Source organism: Thalassophryne amazonica, chromosome 17, assembly GCF_902500255.1.
Source record: "Thalassophryne amazonica chromosome 17, fThaAma1.1, whole genome shotgun sequence".
Taxonomy (NCBI): Eukaryota; Metazoa; Chordata; class Actinopteri; order Batrachoidiformes; family Batrachoididae; genus Thalassophryne; species Thalassophryne amazonica.
In genome coordinates, this window is record NC_047119.1 from 33,390,004 (window position 1) to 33,417,044 (window position 27,041).

Genomic DNA, 27,041 nt, shown 5'->3' on the forward strand with positions numbered 1-27,041 from the left:
CTTTCTACTTCAACATAATACCAAAGCACCAGCACCATTCTCCATTGCCACACTTCATCTTAAGATGAGCAGCTCTACAGACTATTTACAGGACTGTTCCTTTGAGAACCCCAGCAGCTGGAAAAGGCCAAGGGGGCACCCAGATTTCAACTGGCTGCAGCAGACAGATGGTTACTTTGAAGAGGCAGGGATGGGCCAATTCTCTGCCTGAGCGGTTGCCATCCAAGACCCAAGGCGGTTCTGTGGTATGATGGATGCGGCAAAGCACACACCAGAACATGCTTCTAGACCTAACCTAACTGAGGGGCACCCCAGTTAAGTAACTGTGGATGTGCTGCTGAACAAAGGTAGCATTAATGCTGCTGTGTTTTAAAAGCCTTTGAAGAATGTAATGTAATTTTCTTAAACTCCAAATGTTTTATTCAATTGAACATGTCATTCCTTTGCTTGTACAAGGAACAATTTTATTTCTCTGAACATCTCCTAGATGGATTTAAAAAAATGCAATCAGCAGTAAATTACCCTGCGCCCTTATTATCTGCATGCTTAAATTGCTTTTGTAGTTGAATGTAAAGAGACGGAGGTCACTGGCATTTTGTGTTCTGGACAGTAGTTGCTAAGGATGACGTGTGAACCTTGAAAGTCCTTTGTATTTCCCACTCTTGTCTGCGCTTGCTTTGCCCTGTCTTTTGTCAGACCTCACACTCCATCTATGATATGTGGCCTTCACAAACATCTTTGTTTCTCAGCCTTTGTCACTACCACAGTCTGAACCGTGTTGTGGCAGGAGCAGACAGAAGTTGAGTCGGGCTGTCTTCACATCAACCTTTTCACGTACGCTTGTAACCTCCATCTCCATTTCAACGTATTCATATGGTGTCTCTCACTTCACGTCGCACCATCATCATGTCTCCTTTTATCTCGTCGTCATGTTCTTCTTGGAATTCTAAAGCCGCTTTTCTTGATTGACGTTGTCTGTGTCATGTACCCGTGAGGAAGTATAATCAAAACAATTCCAGGGATTCCTCCGTACTGCGCATATATGAGTCGGGCAGAGAAAGAAAGTAGTCCATCCTGCTAGTAGAGGTGTAACAATTATTATTAATTAATCCCCAGCTATTTTGGTAATCATTTAATCATTTTGAGTCTGCTTTTTTAATGTGTAAATTCTCTGATTTCAGTTTCCTAAATGTGAATATCTTCTGACTTATTTACTCCTCTCCAACAGTAAAACTGAATATCTTTGGGTTGTGGAGAAAACAAAACATTGAGGCTTTGAGAAACACTTCTTATTCTCAACAGATTAATTTATTAAGGTAAATAATTGATTTCAGCCCAATGAAATGTGCTTGGATTTTATTTTCAGCATTTTTCTTTCTCAGAAAAAAGAAAAGCTGTATACAAGATATTTTTCCACATGATTGCCAGTTCAATTTTTGGCACTTTATGCCCTGGATATGTTTCAGTTTTTTTTTTTTTATGTCAAAATTTATGACAAAATATTTGAATGCAAGATTGATTGACAGTTATTGGTAGAATTAATGTAAATTGAGCAAAGAACAACTGATTAATCAGAAAGTAATCGATAGACTAATGAAAGAAAATCATTAAATTAATTGATTATTCCAAAAATTGATAGATTAATCGATTGCAAAGTCATGATTTCCTTGAGGAGTGTTGTTGTGTTACATCAGTCATTGCAGTATTTGTGGCTGTAGATTGAATGTTAAGGTTTTATTTTTCTCTCATATCTTCTTTTTGGGCTCTGAGATGGTGATACGAGCTAACACGCGGTATCATTAAGAATTAAATTATGTTTGGGCCTATGATAGGCCTAAACTAATCAGCTGTGTGTGCATCATCATCACTGTTGTGGAACTGATTTATTATGGAGATTATCTGGATTACCAATAAGAATGCCGTAATTCCTATTAAAGACCATGAATTTAAAATTGTGAATGTGGTTTTAATTTATTTCAGTAGTAAAATGTTTTTTTATTACATGGGAAAAGCCTATTTGTATGTGTGCTGATGCTGATATTTGACAGTGGGATCAACCGAAAATGTCAAGAACGACATTTTCATTCATTGCAGTGTTGAAATATTGATGTGACTAAGACGGCATTTCAACAAAGAACATATATACAGACAAATAAGCTTTTTATTTAACACAAATTAAGCCATAATTATTCAAATGTCTGGAGGAAAGTATCACAACTGCTTGTAGCACTTCATTTTTTACAAGCAAGTTTAAACATAAGGGCTAAATTAGAACTACAAAATTTAAATCACTATGAGATAGCATATTGTTAAATTATTACCTCTACCTCTTTGTTTGGTTGTTTGTCAGCAGGGTATCTCAAAAGTACATGAATGAAGTTGAAGGAACAGTTGATTAAATTTTGGTTCAGATCCAGATCAAGAAATGGTTCTTGCCTTTGGTCTTTAATCCTGATTGTTTTTTGATCCTGTAGTCAGAATTGGTGGTTAATCAGTGAAAATGATTAAAGGTGAAGATCTGGCCATTGGCCCTGATTTCGTTGATCCTGGTTACATGATCAAAGGTGGATAGACATTAAAACATAGCTCTTACTTGGTGAGGTTCAACCATCATTAATCAGGATTACAAATGACTTATCATGATGAAAGTACATCAGTCAGTATCTAAATCAGGATTAAAGAGCAGTGATGAGATCAAAGTGCAGCAGTCTGTATCAAGATCAAAGTTGAGTGATCAATTCAGGATCCATTGGTAGGATTAAAGAACAGTAATCTGTATTTAGGGTCAGGATCAAAGATTAGTTATCAGATCAAGGTGCAGCAATCCATATCTAGAGTCAGAATCAAAGATAATGATCACGGTCATGAGTCAGGATCAATGATCACGGTCAAGGGTCAGTATTTAGGATTAAATTATAGGGTCAAAGATTGGAATTAAAAAGGAACAATGAAAATCACAGCTCAGTGTTAGAAATCAAAAATGAGTGAGGAAACAAAAATCAGGGTCATACGTCAGCAATCAGAAACAAAGAAGTTCAGGATCAAAAATCAGCAATCGTTTGAGAACTGTGTACCACATAGCAGGAGAAAAGATTATGGAAAAAACGTTTTGAAATTATTATTATTATTATTATTTTTTAATTATTTAATGTTGCTACCTGTTTTGTGTACTCTTGCATTGTCCTTGCTGGTGACCTCTGGGTAACTCCTTTGAGCTTTCTCTCTGAGGGTTTGAAGAGATGCACAGTCCTTTGAGTTAATTATTTTTTATTTATGACACGGACACTGCAGACCAAGTCATTGCAAAGATCTCTTTATTTTACTTTGCATCTGCACTCATGAAAATCCAAACATGTCAGAAGGTTATAAAATGTTTTCTATAAATCCATGTGCTTGGGTGTCCTCAGAAGCACTTGATGAGGATGCTCCTGCTGGTGTATCTGAGTGAATAGCTTAATGACGGGGATGACTCACAGTGCTTATCTTTATTCATGGAGATTGAGAGTGCTTACACTGTTTTTGTCAGGAAGCGATGAGTCTTATCCAACATGTGGACCAACAAGCACAACTCTGAGCTTTGCAGATGGAGACATGAGAACACAGACTCTGTACATTTATGGACATGGTGTGTGTGCTTCATGGGGAAAACCAACTCAGAGTTCTAGTGGATAGTTCCACAATTTCACATCCATGGGATTTTAGTAATATCTCTCCTTATTTATTACTTACTGACCTTTTTAGATGTGCTTTATTGTACTAGCAGAGGTACCCACCTTCAATCAGGGGAAGAGTTGTTGCTAGGTTGCAACATTTTTTGGTTAATTAAAAAAATATAAAACCAAGCACACCATTGGAATGAGCACATCATCACTGTTATTTTTTTGGCTGTAAATAATGCGATGGCACTCAAAGTGCTCCTGTTGCGTTGTTTAAAAATGCTGTAGGAGTGTGCTAAAGCTATCAAACTTGTGCAGTTTCCTAAAAGTGTGAAGATACTGATTCTACACTGCTGAAGTCACACGGCTGAGTGATAATTGCAGCTCAACACGTGTGCGTGCATGTGTCATGCACACATGCACGCATGTGTACACAGCGCATTTTATCAATTTTTTTAGTTTATTGTTGTGTATTCTAGGCCAGTCAGTTTAGCTCATTTAGGCAGTGAACATTGAAAAAATGCAGCATAATTTATTTTGGCGGGATACAGATCAGAAAAACCTGCTCTATATCATATGAAATGTTTACCAAAATCAGGTTGGTAGAAATAGGTGGAACCCACTTCCACCAACCTGATTTTGGTAAACTTTTGATATATCATTGAGGAGATACCCCTGAACAATATCAAAGTGAAAAAAGTTCTGTTGCAATTTTTTCTGTGTTAAACCCTAGATTGACTGGCCTATTCTGTATTGACTTTAAATAATTTTTGCCGTGATTCCACACACTCTGGCACAGAAGGTGGCAGTATGCACCTCAGACACTGCTTTGCAATCAGTCAGTAACCATAAAGTAAAAAGTAAGACCTTTTGGTTGCTCCCTTGCCACAGATCGACTGAAAGGACTAGCTGTTCTATATCCCTCTTTTTTCACCGCTTCTGAAACCTACTTCCTTCAGGGATGACTGTACAAAGCTTTACCAACTGGACACATCGTCAGTTATGTACCTCAGCATCATTGGGTGTTTTGGACAATTATCGCAAGACACCCTCTGCTGAGGCAGGCCCACCACAGGTTGATCAAGCCTGGGTGTGTGTCCTGTGGTTAGCTGTTAGCTTTAACAGCCCAGATAGTGTCATTCCTCTTGAGCTAAGGCCAATGGCTTGTCCCCTCAGCAGTGTTGGCCAGCTTTTAATGGCCTGTCTATTAACCTGCCCCCTGACTCCAATCTCCCTGAGGAACTTTGATGTGGTGTTGGCAATGAAGCCCCTGCATCCCACCTCTACTGGGCACAACTTTATCCTCCAGCCTCTGTCTTCGGCCTCGGCTGCTAAGTCAGAGTATCGCAACATCTTCCGCTTGTAAGCTTCCTCGATGGCGTCCTCCCAGGGAACTGTTAGTTCAACGTTATAGGCAAGCCAGCAGGGCTCAGACCAGAGTACAAGGTCTGGTCGCAAGGTGGTTGTAGTGATCTCAGTGGGGAAAATAAGCTTCTGGTCCAGATCGACTCACATCAGCCAGTCTCTGGCTGCCTGTAGTGGACCCATGTCAGGGTTTGAGGGGCCAGCAAGTGGCTTGTCCCCCTCCCCAACAAACAATTGTTGTCGGCAGCAGGCATCCTGTTTGTGGCAGGGTTGGGTGTTAATAGCTACTCGCTTGCACTCAATCTTCTCCACTAAACACCTGAGGACCTGGTTGTGTCTCCATGTACACCTGCCCTGAGTGAGACTGGTCCTACAGCCAACCACATTGTGCTTAAGGTTTGCTGGGGTAGCACACAGGGGGCAGGATGGGTCCTTTCCAAGCCATTGATGCAGATTTGCGGGCGAGGGCAGCACATCATAGGTGGCTCGAACAATAAAGCTCAGACTGTTGGTTTCCATACCCCAAAGTTGTCCCCATATAAGTTTCCTCTTTTCAACCCCCTCCCACCTTGTCCAACGGCCCTGTTTGGCTTGTGCTACGGCCTTGCCACCTCGTTACTTCCTCGTCTCAGCGCACCTCCTCTACCAGCAAGGTTTGACGTTCTGCTGGAGACGCCTTTCCCCAGAGAGGTGTCAATGTTCCAAGGACGAGGTCGCCTCTCCCTTGTTGGATGTGACCCACCACATCACGGTGTAGAAGAGCAGATTTGGCCTGTGTCACTGCTGATGCTGGGGTCCAGGCCTTTCCTGTCACTAAGATTGGAGCTGTAGCTCTTACCACAAGATCCCGAGAGTCAGTGAGAGACATGTCCAACCTCACTTTGGCACATTTGAACTCTTCAACAACACTAGAAATTGGTACTGACAGAACTCCATCACTGTAGAGTCCAATGCTGCTGAGGCATTTGGGAAGCCTGAGCCACTTCCTCATGTGTGAGCTCACCATTCTTTCCAGACCTTGTACATGGTTAACGGCCACCAGATCAGTGGTGGATTTACATGGTGATTTGGCACAAGATTTATGCCACATGCCCTTCCTGATGCAACTCTACATTGCATGGACAAATGGACAGGGGTGGGGTTTGAACCAGGAACCTTTAGAACTGAAACCAAGCGCACTAACCACTTGTTTGTTTGTTTTGTATTATTGATTAATAAGTTTTAAGTTATTTTCAGACCAAGGTTGAACACCTTATAGCAGCTTTTCCATTGAGTGAAGTGGCAGCTTCCGTACCGAGAAAGCCACGCCTTCACTGCAGACACACATACAGAGTGACGGAGCCTCACACATACATACGATGCTTTATAGGATTATTTATCATATTTATTCCTTCTGTAATGGTTCACATTGTGTCTTGATGTCACTTTCTTGCACAATTTTTATGTTTATTTGTCTGCCTGCTGCAGCCAGATTGCCCATATGGGATCATAATATTAATACTGGATAGTGGTCTTATACCGATTATGGTGTAAAATCTGATGTCTTTGTTCATGCTTCAGTGTGCACTTGCGTCTCAGTTTGAAATCTAGTTTTTATTCTTCGCTATCAGTAATGGCATACAAATGAGCTGTGACAGATTTAAATAATGTTATCCACTCATTATATATTTTTCTTTCTTATGAGCATCATATTAAGACTGTATCTACCACTTTATCTACACACACACACACACACACACACACACACACACACACACACACACACACAGTGCTTTGGTATGTACAGTTTAGAGAAGATGTTCTTATCTGCGACTTGATGCTTTTTAATTTTCTCCAACTTCTCCACACACGTTAGAGGTGTGAAAAATGATTTTCCAGGCTGACTCGTGCTACTTTATTTGAAGTCCGCCTGCTGCACCTGCCAAGCTTTCATTGACAAATGACTGAGTAATGAGATTACTGCAGCATGGTACATAACATCGGTGGGACTTCAGCAGGACCATGAATCTTGTGACACATCACGGAGGTGGACTCGCCCTTTACGGGGCTATTATACTGTTTAATCCATTTAATCCTGAATAGCATATCTGGGTATGTTTTGAAGCATCATAGTAACTTCTTGATCCATCTTTGTCCATCTTGAACAAACTTGGTACACATGCTAGTTACGGCCATCATCGACATCAGATTTGAAATCGAGATCCAGTTTTTGAACTGTTCAAAAATTTCATCCAGATTCTTGAAATCATTGATGGTACATGGTAACGTTGGGGTATTCATAGTCTTAACGGCTTCAGTCATGTTTGATCTTCTTTAAATGGGGTATTTGTAGTAACTACGGCTTGAAATGTGTTTGTTCTTGCTCCATCAGAGTAAAGTTTGCAGGTCTGCATAATAATTACTAGGGTTGGGTATTGAGAACCAGTTCTTTTCGGGTATTGTGAAGAAATGGTTTGATCCACCGACATCAATAGCCTTTTTGCTTAACGATTCCCTTATCGGTCCTTCAGAACGGCCGTTGTTTTTGAGAGTGTTTGTCGGGAAAATAATAATTTACATTGATTGCAGACCCTGCAGCAGGTCTGTAATCAACCGCTTCTGCAGCGCAACTCCGCTTTGAAGCTTAAATCAATGAAGCTGTGCTTCGATCCGCTGCTTTGTTGGTTCTTTGATTCGCTGTTCTTCAGAAGTGGCAAGTCCACTTCTTAATCCCTCTCAGAGCCATTAAAATATGTCAATCGTGAGTCACTTTTGTGCAGATTAGTCACTGAGACTCCTGTCTTGTTGCAGTCAAGCAACGAGAATCGTCCTCTGTTCCGTTTATACCGCTCCAAACACTACGTCGCTCTCTGCTGAAACAGAGTCCGACTTAATAACTTCAAAGCGAATCACCGTTTAAATCAAATGATACCTCTTTCCAAACATTGTAATACACACAATAAACTAAAATCGACTAAAACACCTTTTTCCTCCCAAAATGAGGCATCCTGCATTCTTTATGAATTACGTTGATGTTGACGTGCAGCACAGCCAGCTGCGAGAGTTCAGCTCAGAGGTATGGAAAGACATTCATGCCAATTATGTCTGAAAGGAAATGCTTTTGACAAAAACTACAAATTTTGTTTATTTCTATTTATGTCCAGAGATCAAGGATCCACCATTTAGAGTTTATTTATGTACAGAGATCAAGGATCCAGTGACCAATTACATATTTATTTACTTTAAGACTCAGTAAAATGTTGACATAGAAAACCTGTAAAGCCTACTTTTAGTACACAGAAAATTCACAAGAGATATATTAATTACTCATTTACATATAAATATTTGATTAAAGTTGCTCATAGTACTATCCGTTTTCATATTGTTATGACAGCAAAGTACCAAGTACCAGTACTGTGCATGGTTGTGGTAGCACGAAATGTTGAGTACTGTCAGGCATAATCTTGTTCATTTGTGTTGTGAATGAAAATAAATTGCAGTGCGACTTGGAACCAGTTCTTCCTACAAAACAAGTGGATCACATGCACACCAGACAACACCCACCTAAATTATAGTCTTTTATCTAAGGTGTGAGCTGTCACTGTTATGGTTTTGAAGATGATGAACTCAATATGCAGACAGCGAAGACACCGGGGAAGTATATAAATATTTATTGTGTCAAATATTTCAAAATGTACAGCGGTGACACAAGTCCCAAAAATATCCACAATCCCAGTGAAGATGAAAAATCAGAGGAATGCATGGAGAACTATCAAAAACTGAACAAGAGCAACACAGAGGTAAACACATGGAACAGGTACTTACACACAGAGTAGAGAATAAATTGAGGCGAGGAAAAGGATAAGATACAGACCCAAACACTGGCATAGACCTTGACGGAGACATTCACAATGAACCAGCGATAGCAGACGAAGAAAGTGCTTAAATAACGAAGCTAGAAATAACAACAGGTAGGCGGAAAACAAAGAGGCAGAACTAAACGACGCACATGAACGACCAGAATGCAAGGAGATACATAACAGACAGTAACTGCTGATAAAATAATTAGACAGACAACAAAGGATGAGTACGAACATAAATAACAATAACCAACAAAACCCCCAGAACAAGAAAACTAAAAACACAGAAATAAATGACAACCACGGAGGTGAATGAAACGCAAACCAATAAAACTAAGAATGGAGCATCAAGGTGAGCAAACAAAAATGACAATTGGAAGAAAACTATAATCAAAATCAAAACACAACAGAACAAAGATGTGGAGCAAAGAGTAAACCGTGCGCACAACCAAACCAAAACCGATGATCAACATACACAGGGGATGGAACACACACCAGACACAGAAGAGACATGGCATGTGCACAAAACCCAGAGGCAACGTACACGACACATACGCACACAGGATCCAGGGAGACAGGTGCTCACAATGGTCCAGGGGAGACACACCCACACCTACACACATACAGGAGGCAGAGGACAAAAACAGAACATAACATATAAACCAACAGGACAGGAACCATCAGGAAACAAACTGATGAAAATCCCGAAAACAAAGAACTAAAAACCATTGCCAAACGGGCCGACGGGCAGAACCACCACAGTCGCTTCCTCTACAAACACATGACTGTACTTGCGTTCTGCTTTCATTTTCTTGTTTATAGAAACACAACATACATCTGTTGATCCTAGATAACACTCGGTATAAATACACAATAAGTCAAAGAAACGCCTCAGTCGAGATTCAGAAGATCTGTGATCCATTTCCGGGCACATTTTTCTGTTGTGTAATTGAGTGGTTGCACCTGGTGAGCTTAGATGCCTTTAGGTGCATTGGTGCCGATGCTTATCCCCACATACTGTAGAGTGAAGTAGATGAATGTCTACGCTTCTCCCTGGATGGGCTGCCAGTCCATCGCAGGTTACTTCCCCAGGTTACTTCCCCTGTAATAGCAGAACTGTTACCCATTTCCAGCTGGGTCATCTGGAATGATGCAGATGAAGTGTCTTGTAGGACAATGGCAGGGAACCTGAAGCATGCGCCAAGTTGAACCTCAGTTTATGTTTTAGGTAGTTCTATGATCCCACAGACCCATGAACTCTGCCTGTGCAGTGCCTCTTATAAACCTTGAATAAGGCATTTATGTTAGCATTTTTTCATCTGATCTCACAGACTGGGCAGTTTAAATTTTGGTTGGAATTGATAGCTTTAGAAGAGCCGCACTTCAGCAAGTGCCGTATTTTCTGGAGTATAAGTCGGAATTTTTTTTTTTTTTTTTTACTACTTTGGTAGGCCCTACAACTTATGCTCAAGTGCGACTTATATACTGAAAAATCATGAGTTTGTTATTCATAGTAATAATTGCAGTAACTATTTATATAGGGCTTTCACAGGAATCAAAGCACTATAAAAATAACTTGAATAATAAAAGAATAAATGCCAGTAATGGGTACACTGCAATAATGCACAAAAATACCAAATTAATGAGCTGATAATGCTGAAAAAGGTGTGACTTATACTCCAGTGTGACTTGTACTCTGATCCAACTTGTACATGGGTTTTTCCTCTTCAAGAGGCCTTTTTTAACTGTTGCGACTTATACTTCAGAAAATACGGTACATGCGGTCAGGTTTATAACATAGAACATGTTTCATCTCAGTTACTGGTGACTGAGCCTGGTTTCTCCCAGGGAAATACACAGAACTAAATCCATCCTTTATACGTCTCTGCACTGCCAAAAGCATTGAGCTAGCATAGCAAAAAATGTAGACTTGTGGGTGGATTAGTCGTCCCTGCCCATTTGTGTAAGCAGTAAGTCAAAAAGACATGCTGTTGCTTTGTGACTCACCCATATTCTGCGGTAGTTTTTAAAAAATAAAAAAATCTGGGTGTGGTAACACTTAGGGTTGAGGTGAAGTTTTCACACAACTTTCTCAGTTTAATACTAATGTTATAACTTTCAGGATTTCAAAATTCATTGGAAGTGCAACTTTAATTGGAGGAATGATTTCAGAATGTTTCAGAACATGAAATGTCTCATTTTTGCGGTCTTGTGGAGAAAAAAAAATCTTTGTGACACCCCACCCTTCTTGATGCTTGGCTTAATTTGAGGGGAACTTGACCTGGTACCAATGAATACCTTTACCCTTTGTCTTCTCAGATCCTCAAACCTGCAGGCCTAAACACTTTACTTCCAGACAGACGGAAGTGTGCAAATACATTGAAGGGCAGAGGGAGGTGAGTAAAATTAATAAAGAAGACCTTTTTTCTGCCTCTATCTACTGTCACTGCTGCACTCCCGGAGGGCTAATAGTGACCCAGTGAGCCAGCAGAGTGGGTGGTTCACTCTGTCTACCTCAAAGACAAAGCCCTAAATTCCACCAGGTGCTGCTGTGTAGCGTCACAGCTGCTGGAGTTGATGTCGGTCATTCTAGTTGGTGTTCATGTTCCCACTATTAGTGACTGTCCCCTCCATGAGGAATACGTGCAAAGTCTGTTATTTGATGGAACACGCATCAATTTGCACAGAGGAGATCAAGACAGGAAACAAACACATGAAAGGCATTGTGATTCTGGTCATATTTTCAAAATAAAACACCCTGTACAGATGATGATTGTTATTGAACTCCAAACACATTTACAAAATAATACACAAAAGAAACCATGTAATTATACTTGCTGTTCACCTGTGGTAAAGGCACAAAAGTCGAGGAAAAATTCACGAAATTGTCAAGCAAATGAATGCTCTGCTCTGAAGCTGCGTGCATGACAGAACAAAATTGCGGCACATTCGCACCCGGTGGAATTAAGAGGTAAGTGTGTGCATGTGGAGTAAGACAGTGATAAATCTGTTCATATTCATAATCTTGACACACAAAGGTTTAGTGTGCATTTTGTCACACAGAAATTATGCTATAATTTGTGCTGCTTTTCACCCCCAAACAAAGCTATTAAATTTTTTTTTGCATGGCCCTTTCTGTTACAGTGACAGGTGGGGAAAGGAGTCATTTTTCAGAAGCTGTTTGTACACATAAGTTGATGCAAGTGCACTCGCTTGTCATTATCCATTCAGTCGCTACTGGAAAAGCAGAGAGTCTTTTACTGACAAAACACCATAAAATTCTCAGTCGCTGACAATAAAACTGGAGCTTTTGGAAGCTCCAAGACGAATGCCGAGTCAGTGTGCCATCACACATAAACTACCAAATGGTATTAACCAAATTCATGTTAGCTTTGGATGACTTGCTCCTTGCATGGGTGTAGGACATTTATGCAGTGTTTTTATTTCAGTGTTTTCTGTGTTCTTGCACATGTATGTTCATATAAAATTTGCAATGGATTTTAGGGATGCACCATCCACATTTTTTCACTCCGATCTGATCCCGATACCTGAATATGGATATCTGCCGATACCGATGCTATTCCGATGCCAGAGCTCTGTTTGCTTTAATATTTTTATCGGTGTTTGTGTTTTTGTGCATGGGTGAATGTGAGGCATAATTGTAAAGTGCTTTGAGCGTCTGATGCAGATGGAAAGGCGCTATATAAATGCAGTCCATTTACCATTATTATTATTATTGGTGATTTTATATGAGGATATTTTGTATCCCTAGTTTTACAACTTCATGATGAAGTGGTATAGAGGAGGATTTTCTTAAAAAGACGACCTGAAAGTTCAGCTACAATTTGCCAGAAGGTACATCTAAAATGCAAGCCAAGATTTGATGCTTTGGCGAAAGAACAAAATACTTTTATTTATTGTTGGGTCAGTGGCTGAAGATTCATTTCTTGAACACCAGATGGCACACCCGCCCCGAGTGCATGTACCATTTTAAAGAAAGAATAAAGAATGCATTGCCGTATTTCCAAAATGCAACACAGAACCCCCCCCCCCCAAAAAAAATAAATAAAAAAAATAAAAGTACTTAATTTAATTTGGAGTCAGTCGCACCCTTCCTGTTGCCGGTTTTTGTCTTTCTGGTCCCAGCTAAAAAAATATTCGTGCTCTTTAATATGGCACTTTTTCAAATGTTTGATTAAGTTCACTGTATTGTAGGTTGTAAGAGTTTTGCAAACATTGCATGGTGCTATCTTGCTTTGTGGACATAGTGGACAAGTGATTAAAAAGTTGCATGCATCTGTCCCTTCCGCATTTTGCAGCCAGCGGCAGCCAGCAGGGATTCCCTTCTGGAAAAAAACAGACATGGCTCCTGGATCGGAAATTTATGATCCATGAATTTGCGTTAGTATCGGAACCCGATACCGATATTGGATCGTTCTGCCCCATCCCTAGTGAATTTATTTATTTAATTTATTTATTTATTTTGCTATTACCTGTACATTATGGCTTTTGGGTTACTATTTACAAATACCTACTTTTTTCTCTCTCATTGGTTACATGTTGTTCTTAGTTTTCCTGCATGTATGCTTTCTGGAAAACAACCCACAGTTTGATTTGATCTCTTTCACTGAACTGGAAAAACCTCTTAGTGGAAAAATACCTTACTCAAGCATGAACACTTTGAGGAAGCTGATTTCTTAAAACTGATAGATTTAAGTAAACATAAAGAAATAAATAATATCAAGTATCAATAGATTTAGATTTGTGTTGAACAGGATCATTCATAATAATAATAATAATAATAATATTAGTTGACGAAACAAGCCCATGACTTTGTGCCCCGCACAGTATTTTGCACGCAGATCAGACTATGTGCTATGAATAGCGGAGGTGAGCTGGACACTCCCCAGATGTGCCATTTAACCATGCACCATGGATCAGCAGACTGGACCCCAAGAGTCAGACATTTTACCTTGAAGGGAGATCAGTCAGTTAGCTCAAACTGATTCAGATGGACCATAGGTTAAAGTTCTCCATCACCACGATGGATTTCCGTTATTAGGAAAATGTAACCACACATACTCGCGCGCACACGTGGTGTTATGCGTGTTTTGGGGCAGAAATATGATAGTCTCACTGTCAAAGCAACATCCCATTCTGCACTAATCAAAGCAGCAGCGATGCCAGCGTGGATGGCGCCGCACAACGGAGGAAGGGACTCTGTGAATTTTCACGCCTCTTCAGTCTGTTTATTGCTTGCAATGAGCCACAGTCCTTCTCCTCCCTGTCTTCATGGGAACATTGGCAAACCTTCCCCAAGTAGAGCAGGGTGTGGCTTTGCTTTGAACCAATGAAGCATTGCTTCGAGGTTCTTTGTTTTATTTCACTTTATCTTAATTTTTCCCCGCTAAAACCCTAAAGAGCATATATCTGTGAGTAATAGTTACCTTTTTATGTTAAACCGACCTGTTATGGTCTTCTGAAACAGTTGATAGATGTATTTTATAACTTAAAAACGGGGCCGATGCTAATGCGTTAGCATGTGTATGGCATTTTCAATGTTAAAGTTAGCAGTAAGCTGTTCACATCTCAACACGTTTGTGTGCATTTGTTTTCTGTATAATAATTAATGGCTCAGTGTTGTCGCAAAAAAGTCAAATGTATTACAGATTGTCATTTTTTATGTATGTATTGATAATAATAATAGCAACAATAACAATAATAATAATAACTAATAATGCTACAATACAATTTAAGAGAAACAAGCAAAAAGAACCTGATAAAACAAAACACAACAGAAAAGACAAAATCAACTAACAATGAACATAAATAAATAAATATAGAAATAAATAGCTGTTTCCTGTGAACACCTAGTGACTCTTAAACCTCCACTTCATCCCTGTTTTATTTAAGTTTAATGACAGTTTGTTTCAGTCAAACCACATCTAAGCTGTGTTTCTACACAATAAAAAAAATAAAATGCAGTAAACTGCACATTTGTGACTTTTTTCATGAAAATATCTTATTAAAGATCACATATTACACTTTAGTCAGGCCTTTCGTGGGCTCTTGCTGTAATATGTTGTCATTGGTTGAGATAGTTGCTGTAGACATCTAAAAATGCTCATAACCTGATGTAAATCTCTTTGTGGTGTGTCGGTGATGTATGTATGTGCAAAATAAAACAAAACACTACTCCAGGTATGTTTTTAACGAGAATATAACATCATATCTTTGTTACAAGGTCAAACGTTGATGTTGCATGATAAAGGCCTTTTAATAATAACTCAGAAATAATGGCAGAACTCACATGTAAGTTAAAAAAAAGAGATTAATCAAAAAAAAAAAATCGACCGATTAATCGATTACTAAAATAATTGTTAGTTGCAGCCCTAGTTTGTTTTATGAGTGACAGCATTTTACTGATTAAATGTGAATAAGCCAGTTTTGAGTTTCTCGGTGTGCATGCGTTTTCAAAACGGGTGGCAGTGTTACTTTGTGCACAGCAGAACAACGTTGTCAGTTGCTTTAGGCCCTAATTTAATAATCAATACTGTGTTTTTACTTCACAGTTTGAAGTGACTTTTATTTGATTCAGAGGGCTCACCAGAAAATACAAAATTTGACTTGCTCTTTTAAAAATGTTCTGGGGGAGCACCCCCCAGACCGCCCAGAATCAAGACTACACCCTGCCCTCCACCACCCTTTTATGTGCCATTATGTTCAGGTTTTGCATTCTTTTTATGCTTTGTCTCTCTCTCTCACTCTCTCTCCTTAGAGGCTATTTAGAATAGATTTGTATACTGTATAATGTGTTTATTGTATTTATTGAGGAAAAAAAAGTGTGTGTCCCCACTATGCCACATTTTAGGGAATTGATGGCATTGATTTTTTTATTTTTTTTTTGCCAGGAAAAAATTTCAGTTGGATGAAAATGTATTGCTTTAACCTATGAGCTGGACTAACATAATGTTTTACAGTGTGCAGTTTAAATAAATAAATAATCAAGTTCTGGTGGATAATTTAACATTATACTTAAATAGCTAATATATCTACAATAGTTCTTGAACACTTGTTATGCATATGATTCTGCCCCCTCTCCTTGGGTCTGTCTTGTGGTTGACAGCAGTGCTGATGCTTTTAGTTCAGAGACGTTTTGTGATCACCGTTGGGCTGTGGTCCTGGTGGTTTTCAGAGTTCACCGAGTGCTTGGTAACTTAACATCCTAAAGTAGCTTTTATGCAGTTCACACAAGCGCCATTCCCACCATGATCACAGCGGGAGCCTTTTGGGGTCTGTGCATGTTGATGTGTAAATAATTGATCTCCGCAGTGGTTTTAGTGGATCACTGGTGAGACTGAAGCAGGCGCAAAAAGCTCATCTGCTGTGTGTGTGTGTGTGTGTGTGTTGTGCACACTCTGTGCCATATTCACTGTCTTGTTGTTGATAATTGAAGCGAGTCTGCCCGGTTTGTCTCGCGTTTTAACAAGCTTAGACATTCAGGACAAAAATGTCCGACAGGGTTTGATGTTAGCGAGCTGTGCATAAAATGACTTGTTTGCACATGTGAAAAACAAAGAAACAAAAATAAATACATTTTATCTGTGGAGATGATCCATGTTTCTACGGCCCACTCTTCTCCTGCATTTCATCGCTTGACTTTTCTCACAAGCCGCCTCCTCCACACCATCTTTGCTCGATATCAACCGCTAAATCACTTATTTTATTCTTGGCTTTTTCTGCCTTGTTGTCATTCCTTCTTACTTTCTTGCCCCCTTAGCCGCAGTGTCCTTGAGAAAGCGGTGACTTTGCTGGTGAGCGTAGCAGAGCGCATCTCTCTCTCTCCCTGACACACACACACACACACACACACACACACACACACACACACACACACACACACACACACACACACACACACACACACACACACACACACACACACACACACACACACTTCCACATCCATGGCAACACTGTCAAGCAAAACGAAGCCTTACAATTCTTTTTCATTTGTCTCCATAAATAATTCATATCCAGTAAGGTTGCAAGTATTTTATGCAAATGTTGACAAACCTATCTTGGGGAGAAAATCGAGAAGCTTAAAAAGTTATTCCTTGTGTTGATCTTAATTTTTATCCACTTTAGTTTTCTGGAGCTGACAGTAAATTTTCAACAAATTGCTTATGTGTTTATAAGTGACAGAATACAGTATTCCCAGGTTTAAATCAGAAGTTTAAAGTGGGAAGACTGGGGGCTTGGATGCTTCCTGTAAGTTGTAAATGTAAATGATCACTTTGGATGTGACCCCAGCGCAGAGAACAGATCAGTTGTAAGTCCACAGTTCTTTATTCTACAACACAGGCACGGTCCAGGGTCACACACAGATGATCAGTCCAAAGGCAGAGGTGTCAGTCAGGGAACAGGCAGATGGTCAAACGCAGGACAAGCAGAAAGTCTGAGCAATTGTACCAGGCCACCAAATAGTAATAATAGTAAGCGCCTTTATTGTCGTTGTACATACACACAAGAAATTAGTTCTCTGCATTTAACCCATCCTAATTACAGTTAGACACAATCCAACCACTAGGAGTAGTGGGCAGCCACAGTCCGGTGCCCGTGGACCAAATCCAGATGATGAAATGCTGCCTTGGCTAGCTACAGAGAAAGAAGCAGACCCTAAATAAGCATGTTTTTGATTGTGGGAGGAAACCGGAGTTACGGGAGGAAACCCACGCAGACATGGGGAGAACATGCATACTCCACACAGAAAGCATCAGGCAGGAAGCGATCCCACAACCGTCTTGCTTTGAGGCAGTTGTGCTAACCACTAAGCCATTGTGCTGCCAGATTCAGAAACACAATCCAAAACGCATGGGACAACCATACAGGGAAAAGGGCAAGAAGAGGACACCAGCGTGAGCCTGAGAACAGGCATACAAAACACAGAGAGGAGAAACCCAGAAACCAGTCGACAGGAAATGAAGCTAAATGGAGTGAACACAGAAGAGATGTCAGAGTAAAAGCATGGGAGACACTCACCCATCTAAATTACCAGAGAACACAGAGATAATGTAACACAGGGGTATTCAGCTGATTCCAGAAAGGGCCGAGAGGGTGCAGGTTTTCTTTGCAACCACCCACTCCACCAGGTGATTTCACTGAGTCCATCTACTCAAAGTGATGTTAATCATTGAAATCACCTGGTGGAGTGGGCGAGTGCAAAGAAAACCTGCACCCTCTCTGCCCTTTCTGGAATCAGTTGAATACCCCTGATGTAACATGTAAAGGATATTACTCGAGATTGAAAAGAGAACTGACATACAGGAAAAGCACAAAGAAAACTAACAGGTAGGAGAATCACTGAAGATCAGTGATTCCACATGAAATGATAATACGTGGTGTGTCCATAAAGTAACGGTCCTTTTTATATTTTTTAAAAACTATATGGATTTCATTCATATGTTTTTACATCAGACATGCTTGAACCCTCGTGCGCATGCGTGAGTTTTTCCACGCCTGTCGGTGACGTCATTCACCTGTGAGCACGCATGTCTATCTCGGCTTTCAGTGCTTACCAGTCGAGTGAGTATAAGAGAACTTGTGGAGAGCTAGACATGTCCAAACTTGTCCTCTAACGCTCCGAAATGGAGGTGTTCCTTTGTCTCGCTTCATCAGCGAATCGGTCGTGACGCGCGAAGCCTCCGCGCGGCTTTCCATGGCAAAATCTCTTGTTAAAAGTGAAATCTGTCGGAAAATGGCTGATGTCCAGCTCTTGTGATAACCAGAGAAAGAGCACATGACAGTCTCGTATCCACAGAGCCATCAGCTTAGAAATGATCCAGTGGTTTGTGCCGCGACATCGCAGCTCGGAGTGCGGCGCACCGACCGTCCTTAAAGGGGTCCTTAAAGCTGTAGTTAAAGTCCTTATTCTCTGTGAAGCCCGTAAAATTTTCACCAAAAGCCAGATAACTTTTTCGAATGGTTTCCAGGTGCCAGTCTCTAACAGCTTCTGAAAAAATTCTGATGGAAAAAAAGTCCTTTTCATTCCACCATTTCCAGACAATGAAAATCAGACGAGGGGGCGGGACCACTCCTTCCACAAGGCGTGCTCACAGGCGAATGACGTCACCGACAGGCGTGGAAAAACTCACGCATGCGCATGAGGGTTCAAGCATGTCTGACGTAAAAACATATGAATGAAATCCATATAGTTTTTAAAAAAAATAAAAAGGACCGTTACTTTATGGACACACCACGTACATGGGAGACATTTATTATTCACTGTAGCCAGAGTGACAATTTCCCTTTTGGTTGTACGTTGAAGGCAGTTCAAAATAAATAAAAATAAGTTTCTTTTAATTAATCAATGTCTATTTCTTACAATATATAATGTTAATACAGTGGTCCATCCCTCGTTTATCGCGGGAGTTACGTTCTTAAAATAACCCGCGATAGGCGAAATCCGCAAAGTAGTCAGCAGTATTTTTTACAATTATTATAGATGTTTTAAGGCTGTAAAACCCCTCACTACACAGTTTATACACTTTTCTCAAACAGGCATTAACATTTTCTCACTTTTCTCTCGTGTGTAAACACTCTCAAAGTTCAAACCTTAGTAGAAAAATAAGTCCAGTATTATAGAATGAAACCAAAGATCAAAACCTGTTTTCAGGCCCAAATATTTGTTTGAGAAATAAAAATAGAACATTTTCCTATAAATAATTATGATGGCTTTTAGAACTAACTAATTTAATTTTAACAATCAACCTACGGGGTTGGACACATAAGAAATTATTAATAGTGACTGACCAGTATTTCACAGTTTCTCTGATCGCCCCTCTTCGTCCTGGCGCTGCTGCGCAGCGTCTTTTTCCACTGAGTGACACCTCGGTGCAGGTGTCTTTTTCCGAGTGAAGAACACAGTTATGGGTAGTTGTTGGCACTCTTTTTTCTTCTGGGCGAGAAGATTATAAACAGACACACGCAGAACACAGTGCGTGTGCTGTTTCTTCGCTCACTGCCTCCGGTGTTATCGTTGCGGGACGGATGCGGGACCCGCAAAGAATCCAAGTCATTAAAAAGATACAAACCTCTCTCAGTGGCCACGGAGCTCTGCGGCTGCGGTTACCGAGACCTTGCAGCGCTGCGGATTTTTCCGCAAGAATTCTATCCTTGCGGGCAGCTGGAGCGCTTTGCATCAAAACAGCGAGCGTAGTCTCTGGACCTGTTGCGAGATTTAGGCCGCAACTCTGCACAGCAGACACTGGGGCGGTGTGAGTGGCCCGCTGCGGCGTTTACTGAGCCTGCAGACTTGGTAAGCGCATCGGAGGCAGTGAGAGCAATCGCGGTGATGCCGACCGGCCTGCCTGATGAGGACGCAGAACACTATGCGCTGTTAAAAAAAAAAAAAAAACGTGTTTCTTTTGTTGTCATCATTACTGTAGCAGTGGTGTATGTCTAAGGATTTTATTGTGAAAGGTCAGGACAGGAGTGTCAGTTGTTGATGGCTTCCGGGTAAAAACATTATTGACACAACAGTGCCTATTATGTCTTTGTGTCATCCTGCCGTAACTATTAGTGCAACTATATATTTTTTTGTCAACAGTTTCCTCAGTTTTAGAAGATAACGTTTCACTTTCACAGCAGTTTTTCATGGCCTTTGCCGGTTCCACTTGTTTTTTTGTTTTTTTCTATTTTGCTTCTTTCCAGCGCCTTCTTCATTAGCTCAAGCAAAACTTTACAGTTGGAAATGGTTGTGCACATTGATCTGCAAGTGAAAAACTACAGATGTTGTCACATTTCTTACTGCTCTGTAATGGGCTGTTAGATCTCTGCATATTGAGTTTAAATGTCCAAAGCTTTTGTAACATTATTACTGACTTAGATTTTGTCACAATACGTTAGTTAATGGGATTGTTTTATTGTCTAGTCTTGTTTCTTCACTGATAAAGAATAAAAATCAGATAAATTTTTAAGTACATTGTTTGTTACCAAAAATATTGAACATTTGCGCAGTATTTAATACAGAGATACACACACACACACACACACACACACACACACACACACACACACACACACACACACACACACACACACACACACACACACACACACACACACACACACACACACACACACACAGAGTAGTTGTTTGTACAATGGTTCAAATGGTTGTAATACAAGGTGCTATGGAATTATTTATCAAGCATCAAGACACCATGACATGTTGCAGGATGTGTAACATAACTGTGTCCAATTAATAATGTAAACAGTTAGGGTTTCAATTAAATTCATTTGTGTTGGTAAATGTGATAAAGCCATATAATGTAATTGGGTCTACGGTAATAAAACAAACACGCTAAATTAGGGTTTATTATTCCAAAATATTGCCCTCCTGTGATACTGTGTTTTATCTGCCCAGCACAGAAACTTGAACTCGTTGTGTTGCCCTCCTCATTAAAGGTACCTTCCACTAATCTTGGATCCTGACAAGGTATTGTCACAGTTTTCCATAGCTTCTGAAATATAGATGGAGTCTGACTGTGTGGTTGTAAGATGAGATGTTATAGTCTGTTGATGCTGTTTGTTCCCATCTATCCTCGTTTCCATTGGAGGGTGTAGTTTGTAATTGGCCAGTGTTGGGTCCCTCCTGATACCTGTTTTCTTTTGGGGGATAAGTATCGTGTAGTGGGCATATACATTATGCCAGACATATGTTTTGTGATTTCACACCATTATGTGTATAGATGTAACTACAGTAGTTGAAATTACACAGTTATGTCATCCGGTCTTACTCATCTTTTCTAAGTGGTGAGAAAAGAGCCCTGTTATTTTATCTGATATCTACAGTATACCTACACTTCTCTCCAAGAATATCTTGGCACTTCCTGACAGTATGTCAGCAGCTCTGTGTTATCGTTCTTCTTTTGCTCTATGTGTTTATATTGCACTCTCTCTCTCTCTCTCCCTTGTGTGTTTACCCTGTGTTCAGATGAAATACTTCTGTAGCCATGGTGACCGGTCCCAAGGGGGAAAGTTGGGGCAGAATCTCTTTCTCTCGCCTTTGTTGCCTTGTTGCAATGTGATGCCTTTCTTTCACACAGACGTGTGCACTCACATGCACTGGCACATCAGAATCTTGAAGTACAAGGGATCCAATTTGTGAGTCACATGTTGTTTGGGTGCTTTTAGCATCAAACTCAACTAAGCAATGTTTGCTTTTATTTATATATATATATACAGTGAGGAAAATAAGTATTTGAACACCCTGCGGTTTTGCAAGTTCTCCCACTTAGAAATCATGGAGGGGTCTGAAATTTTCATTTTAGGTGCATGTCCACTGTGAGAGACATAATCTAAAAAAAATCCAGACATCACACCATAGCCAAGACCAAAGAGCTGTCTAAGGACATCAGGAACAAAACTGTAGACCTGCACAAGGCTGGGATGGACTACAGGACAACAGGCAAGCAGCTTGGTAGAAGACAACAACTGTTATGATTATTTATTAGAAAGTGCAAGAAACACAAAATGAGTGTCAATCTCCCTCGGTCTGGGATTCCATGCAAGATCTCACTTTGTGGAGTAAGGATGATTCTGAGAAAGCTCAGAACTACACAGGAGGACCTGGTGAATGACCTGAAGAGAGGTGGGACCACAGTCACAAAGATTACATTAGTAACACATGATGCTGTCATTGTTTAAAATCCTGCAGGGCAGCAAGGTCCCCCTCTTCAAGCCAGCACATGTCCAGGCCCGTTTGAAGTTCACCAGTGACCATCTGGATGATCCAGAGGAGACATGGGAGAAGGTCATGTGGTCAGATGAGACCAGAATAGAGCTTTTTGGAATCAACTCCACTTACCATGTTTAGAGGATGAGAACAACCCCAAGAAAGCCATCTCAACCGTGAAGCATGGGGGTGGAAACATCATACTCTGGGGGTGCTCTTCTGCAAAGGGGACAGGATGACTGCACCATGTTAAAGGGAGGAAGGATGGGGTCATGTATTGCGAGATTTTGGCAAACAACCTCCTTCCCTCAGTAAGAGCACTGAAGATGGGTCATGGCTGGGTCTTCCAGCATGACAATGACCCCAAACACACAGCCAGGGCAACTAAGGAGGGGCTCCGTAAGAAGCATTTCAAGGTCCTGGAGTGGCCTGGCCAGTCTCCAGACCTGAACTCAATAGAAAATCTTTGGAGGGAGCTGAAACTCCAAACCTGAAACACTTGGAGAAGATCTGTATGTAGGAGTGGACCAAAATCCCTGCTGCAGTGTGTGAAAACCTGCTGAAAAACTACAGGAAAGGTTTGATCTCTGTAATTGCAAACAAAGGCTACTGTACCAAATGTCAACATTGATTTTCACAGGTGTTCAAATACTTATTTGCAGCAGTAACAAACAAATAATTTAAAAAAAAAAATCATACATTGTGATTTCCGTATTTTTTTTTTTTTTTTAGATTATGTCCCTCACAGTGGACGTGCACCTATGATGAAAATTTGACCCCTCCATGATTTCTAAGTGGGAGAACTCTCAAAATCGCAGGGTGTTCAAATACTTATTTTCCTCACTGTGTGTGTGTGTGTGTGTGTGTGTGTGTGTGTGTGTGTGTGTGTGTGTGTGTGTATATATATATATATATATATATATATATATATATATATATATATATATATATATATATATATAAAATCAATTTATTCCTGACTTGCTTTCATTCTTGTTTCTTTTTTGCTTGCTTGCTTAACTTTACTTCTCACTTGCTGCTCTGACTGTCACTGTTGGCCGTCTGAAATGTACAAATCAGCGTTTGGAGTGTGACCGATACAGTGATGCTGTAGATTTATTCTGCACAAGTACAAACATGAGCAAGAGATTTCTGTTAATAAAGTCAATGAGCTGTCAGACCTCTGCTACAAAGCAGTGTAAATCAAAACCTTGCTTTTGGTTTAAGTGTGTGTGTGTGTGTGTGTGTGTGTGTGTGTGTGTGTGTGTGTGTGTGTGTGTGTGTGTGTGTGTGTGTGTGTGTGTGTGTGTGTGTTTGTGTGCACTTATGTGGGACTGTATGTGTGTAACTGGGCAGGTTTTGTCTAATAGATGGGATGCGGTTTGTTAACTCCCGATGTCTGTCCATGAATCTATTGACTTCTTCAGCGACAACAACATTTCTCCTAAACCATATTTGGGATTTCAGTGAAACACACACACAATGGTAGCACACCATATAATGCTATGTATGAAGGAAAATAATTCTGTCTCCACCAAGAGATAGTTTGAGTTTGTAGGTTTTTAATAGATCATATTTGTCAGTTACATGTACAGAGGTTGAACAGTTATATTTGATATTTCAACAAAAAAAAGGTTGGCTAGCACCAATATGTAATCGTTGCAGTCAACTACTATTGTGGAGTGTGGGTGGGGGTGTAAATTTGTAAGCTTGATCACAGAGCAGTACTTTTGACAGTACTTGTCACAGTGCGGTTGCACCTCAAACAGCCAATGGTAATGGAATTTTCCATTGTCCTGTCTTTGAAAACAATGGAACGTCCTTTTTATCTTCTGCAGCACACCACCAACATGTCAATAAAATATAGTGGTATCAGTAATACTTTTATGGTATTGTTTGTGCCATGTTTGCAGAGACTAGAACTACTTGATTGCACTATAACAATGATGTAGAGTAGGACTGAAGTGGATAGTATTGCTAAATGGAGTTGTACACCACGGATCAGTCTCATTTTTCCCCACTAGTTTTATGTCTACTTGAAGCCACCTCACCAGTGCCAAATTTTGCAAAAATGTTCTGGTTGGCATTTTAGTCACTCCACCGTATATGTACTAGGATTAGCATACACTCTGAGTGCTAGTCTAGTCTATCCTCTTGAATTTCATGGAAACAGTTTTAAGCAAATCTTAGTCCTCAACGAAATTTATAATATAAATATTCAGCATTCAACATTCAACTTGCAATAATTGCTTGCTGTTTTTAATGAACAGCTCTGTGCTTGTGTCATGGTAATATGTGATTTAGTATTTAAAATGAAGCCTTTCCTTACGCAAAAGCATTTTGAGACAATGATCCACGCCTTCATAACATCTCAGCTGGATTACTGTAACGCACTCTATTTTGGAGTCAGCCAGTCCTTCCTCGCACGTCTCCAGCTGGTGCAAAATGCCACCACTCCCCTCCTAACTGGAGCACGTAAGAGAGAGCACATAACTCCCATCCTGGCCTCCCTCCACTGGCTGCCTGTGCATTTTAGAGTCCATTTTAAGTCTTTTTATTTGTTTTTAAGTCGTTAAATGGTCTCACTCCCCCTTACCTCTCTGAGCTCCTTCAGTCCTACGCTCCTGCTCGCTGCCTCAGGTCAGGTGACCTGCTGCTCCTGGAGGTACCGAGGTCCAAACGGAAGCTCAGAGGAGACAGAGCATTTTCCATTACTGCTCCAAAGCTATGGAACGAGTTACCATTGAACATCAGACAAGCCTCGTCACTGCCCATTTTTAAAACCAGTCTTAAAACCTGTTTTTACTCCCTGGCTTTTAACTCTGCTTGAGACTGTTTTTGTTTTAGTGTTTTATGGTTTGCTTTTATTTACTGGTTTATTGTTTCTGATTGCTTTAAAAAAATGAAGCAATTGTTCTTATTTATTTTGTTGCTTTTAATTGTTTTATGTTTTTGTGTACAGCACTTTTTCAACTACAGTTGTTTTAAAGTGCTATATATGATAAATAAAGTTAAAATTAAGTTAAAAAATTGAGTTAAAATGAAACATTTTGTTAGAAAGTGTGAATAAGACAGTTGTAATGAATGATCTCAGCCTCGCTCTCTCAGGCTGTTACCCCTCTTCAGTACTTCATTAATCCTCATCTTTCTTCTCCTCTGTTTTCTCTCCCTCCATTGTGCTGCTTATCCATTCCACCTCCCTCCTTCCACCAGAAATTTCTCTCTCTTCGTAATCTCTCCTTCTGCACCCCCACACACATATTATTCACTCTTATTCCTTCTGACCTTCTCTTCCCTCATAAACCTTTTCTGTGTCCCACATTCAGTTTCTCCCCCTTCCCCGTTAATTCAAGCCCCCTTCCACTTATTTTCCCTCTCTGGATCTTCATTCCCCATCAGTTCCACACTATTCTCTCCATTCTCCTCCCTTTCCTTTCTTTCTCCCGCTCGGTCCCTTCATCCTCTCCCATGACTCAGAGAGAGGAACAGGAAGGAAGTGTGTAATGAAACGGCCATATCGAGCACACTGCCCAAATTGACCCAGAATGAATGGAGTCACTGAACAGCCCCTGCTCAAACCAACTAACTGAGGGAGTTCTGGGTTGGAAAAGCAGCAAGAGCAGACTCATATGTTGTATGTACACATTTTATATTGGATTATACATATTGGATACATGTTGATTTTGTGATGATTTGATACACATGTTGGAAGTAGTTTGTTGTTATTGACTTTTTCTGTAAGGGTTTCCCAGGAATCAATGCACTTAATACAAGAAATTAATTAATATACACTACAGCAGTGGACAAAAATCCCAAATTAAAGACCTCATGAAAAATTCTGCGACTCAGAGTAGAGTCGCTGCTTTATTGCATTTAATGGAACCAGTTGAGGTGGTTTGGACATTTGGCGACGATGCCTTCTGGTGGTCTTCTTAGAGAGGTGTCCCAGGATTTCCCACATGGCTTGGGAACCTCGGGACCCCCAAGCAGAGTTAGAGGACTTGGCCAAGGATAGTGAAGTGTGGGATCAGCTGCTTGGTTTACTGCTACTGTGACCTAGACGAGCAGCAGAAAATGAATGACTGAACGAATGGATGACTGAATTTGGGGGGGGTGGAGATAAGTGGACTCACATTTATTGTGATGTTTCCAACATTGCAGGTCAGCAATCCATATTCATCCACATCAAATAACATCTAGAATGTTGCTCATTACACATTTATTTGTCCATCTTGCTTATTTTTGAAATTTCAAAGTCCAAATAGAGAGAGAGAGGGAGAGAGAGAGAGAGAGAGAGCTGCACTACGTGTCCGCTTGTGCTGAATTGACTGGAGCTTTCATAAGTCCAGAATGCACAATCGCCTCGTCCTACCTAACTTTTCTTCTATGCCTCGTCCAATATAACTTTTCTTCATCCAATATTTCTCTATGTTGGACTCCTTA

At 40.4% G+C, this 27,041-nt stretch overlaps 1 protein-coding gene and 2 long non-coding RNA genes across 5 annotated transcripts in view; 2 read left to right on the plus strand and 1 right to left on the minus strand.

The window, feature by feature from the left end:
* LOC117529379 overlaps nt 1-27,041 on the plus strand; it is an 883,736-nt gene that overhangs the window by 163,834 nt on the left and 692,861 nt on the right. The window lies entirely within an intron of this gene.
* strbp (spermatid perinuclear RNA binding protein) overlaps nt 1-27,041 on the plus strand; it is a 259,677-nt gene that overhangs the window by 88,183 nt on the left and 144,453 nt on the right. For 2 of the 3 annotated variants that reach the window (XM_034192129.1, XM_034192128.1), the window contains exon 2: nt 11,180-11,256. The exons of the other annotated variant lie outside the window; for it this stretch is intronic. The gene's annotated coding sequence lies outside the window, so the exon portion shown is untranslated. The remainder of the gene's footprint in view (nt 1-11,179; nt 11,257-27,041) is intronic. 3 annotated transcript variants of the gene reach the window in all.
* Nucleotides 9,696-26,857, minus strand: LOC117529382. Its single transcript, XR_004566004.1, has 3 exons — nt 26,783-26,857; nt 19,882-19,884; nt 9,696-9,706 (listed from the first exon to the last, which is right to left on the minus strand). It is a non-coding gene; the product is annotated as an uncharacterized LOC117529382 (long non-coding RNA).